The sequence below is a fragment of the Photinus pyralis genome, unplaced genomic scaffold (assembly GCF_008802855.1).
Source record: "Photinus pyralis isolate 1611_PpyrPB1 unplaced genomic scaffold, Ppyr1.3 Ppyr1.4_LG1, whole genome shotgun sequence".
NCBI classification, from domain to species: Eukaryota; Metazoa; Arthropoda; class Insecta; order Coleoptera; family Lampyridae; genus Photinus; species Photinus pyralis.
The window spans coordinates 55,024,738-55,027,658 of NW_022170249.1; the positions used below are offsets into that span (position 1 = coordinate 55,024,738).

At 41.1% G+C, this 2,921-nt stretch overlaps 1 long non-coding RNA gene across 1 annotated transcript; it reads left to right on the top strand.

The window, feature by feature from the left end:
* Positions 1–655: 655 nt before the first annotated feature.
* On the top strand, positions 656–1,693 carry LOC116160085. Its single transcript, XR_004143129.1, has 3 exons — positions 656–762; positions 849–922; positions 986–1,693. It is a non-coding gene; the product is annotated as an uncharacterized LOC116160085 (long non-coding RNA).
* Positions 1,694–2,921: the final 1,228 nt, after the last annotated feature.

Consider the following 2,921-nt stretch of genomic DNA (forward strand, 5'->3'; position numbering starts at 1 on the left):
TTTGACAAAAAACAAACGACTCGCAAAATCCTGTCATTGTTTTTTGGTGTTCCGCTAACAGCTAACTGGCCAACTGCGCTTTATAGACAGATATTACGAAAAAAACCAATTTAAAATTTATTTCGTAATGTCGTAATGAAGGGCTACCGCAAAATGCGATACTGTATTGTAGTTCTCCGAAACCACTATTTCTAATGAGGAATGTATATTACGAAATGCTAGTAAGTACGTCCAATATTAATTACCCTAACGAGAAATGTTTCATTTGATTTTGACCAAAACTACTTAGCCTAAAGAATAAATAGGTGACTTCCTTGACGTATTTACCACGTAAGGCGTTTTCAAAAAAACAAAGCGCCCTTGTTTCCGACCGTTATTCCTGGAAATGGGAGTATGCATTTCAGATCTAAAACAAAGATGTATCGTTTTCTCACTCGTTACACGTTCCGTCTTTAGTTTTCCGCTACGATCGCAATTTGCCTCCTATTTACTATAGTTAAACGTAAAATGCGCGCGCGAGTCACACGCAATATGACATCACGAAAATTCTCAACTTTTCGAGCATCGGGCGCGAAAATTTCGCAACAAACGTTTCTAAAGCCACCTGTCGATCAACAACGGCCATCAACGACACGTTGGTGTTGGCTCCAGAAATAAACGCTGTTGTAAACAACGTGATGTCTCTTAGGTAAATTCGTATCAAAATGGGATTCCATTGAAATAGAGGCCCCTGTCATCAAAATCAATTCGCCCCACGATTGTGTAAGTATACAACATTACTCTGATACCTTTTGAGTTGGGGCATTTAGATACTACGTTAAAAAGTAATTGTTTTCTTGTTTTTACAGAACAGAAAATGTAGTGGACACACATCCGTAGCGCGGTTAGAATGAGGGTCTGCTACAGATTTTCTGTTTGCCTGGTGAGTTTTTTAGTACCTTCAATAAACGATTTTTTTCATTCTCCAATTTTCTTTTTTTAAAAGTTGAACGTAATCCCTCAAATTGCTGGAAACGATGAGATCACCTACACTGCCTCCACCACCAACCGCTCCGGTAGAGGTCATGATTGAAACTTTATCGTAACGGGCGAATTATTGATTACAGGGACGCAAAACAACTTGAATCTCCCTCGATGCCCTTCGTCGTTTTGCCGCACCAAAGGTACGTTGTGGTTGGAGCCCATTTAACGATCCAAGGGATATTCGCAACCCACACCTTCGGGGGGGATTGCAGCGCAAACTAAATGTTTCAACACAAGAGGCGGGATGGAATTCAAAGAATGGCATTTTTTTTTCTTAATGAAACACGATTATTTGTAGTCTAATGGTTTTATTTACAACACTATTTACATAATCTTTTTTCAAAAATAGCTAATGTTTACATAAATTTTAAGTTTGTGGTCTTTCCTAACGGTCCTGCACTTGTAATGAACACCTCGTTTGTCTTCAAGGATTCTTGGAACTCGCTCAGCCGATTACCTACTTTGAAATACTCGTAGAACCGCAGTGGTAGTACGCATTTATAATTTTCTGTTTCCAGTACTATTCGGTCACCATACTTTGTGTTTATGATATCGATATTCAGAATTTTAAACTTTTCCTCCACTTCCATATCCTTTACGTTCTTAAATGCTTTACAGAATGTTCCATTGTTGAGCGCATTAAGATCCATTTTTTAACTGTTTGGAAAGCACTATCGGACTGAATGAAAAAAAACGTTCTGCAGCTCACCTTATATTTCCAAAGTGTGACCTTGAAATCTACAGTAATAGATTTCTGCACGGAGATAGAATTGTTAGCCCGGACGCAAACCTCGAAAGCAACTTAGTGTGATTTCGACCCATACATTATCGAGAGTAGCTTTACTAGTTTTACAAACCCCAGTCCAGAACCGTACAAGCAAAACATTCGAACCCACGCAGCACAGATACAAACCTAGTTACTTGAAGGCCCCCCGATCAAATTATCCTATCCCGGAAGTAAACCACCACGATCAAATTGCCTTAAACGACCTTGAAACTTCACCGTAACCTGACAACAAACCTCCGACCCAAATAGCTCGGACGCAAACCCCAAGAACCCTCGACTCTGGCACAAACCAAATTACTTTACCTCGAACGCAAACCTCCGATACTTTATCTCGACCCCCTTGACGTTACCACAGGCGCAAACCTCGCTAGCGCAGTTCAGAACAACTCAATCCTAATGACTTTTCTAGGGGGATTTTAGTGTGATTTAGAATCACCCGTACACTACCATCGACAAGAACCCTCAGGCGCAAACCGAATTACTTTAGCTCGGACGCAAACTTCCGATACTTTATCTCGAGCACAAACCTCGACCCCCTTGACGTTAACACAGGCGCAAACCCCGCTACCACAGTTCAGAACCACTCAATTCTAGTGACTTTTCTAGGGGGATTTTTCATCTAGTGAGATTTAGAATCGGCCGTACACTACCATCGACAACACAACCCTCAGGCACAAACCGACTTACTTTAGCTCTGACTTTGAGAACGCGTTAGCTTAGACCCACTTTAGTTCAGGACACAACCCGCGTTCAACTCTTAGCTCGGACACAAACCTCCGATACTTTAGCTCAGACGCAAACCTCGATCCCTTGACCTTAGCACTGACGCAAACCTCGCCAGCAGAGTTACAAACCTAGTTACTTTTCTAGTGACTTTTTGATTTAGAATCGACCCCTATATCACTAGCAGAGTTTCAAACCTCTCTAGTGACGCAGAGTTTCAAACCTCTCGTGACCTTCTAGTGACTTTGAGCAGAGTTTCAAACCTAGTTACTTTTCTAGTGACTTTTTTCACATCTAGTGACTTTTCTAGTGACTTTTGAGTTAGAATCGGCCTTATAACACTACTCGCATCATCGATCCGTTAAGTTCAATTCATTCACTCGCACAA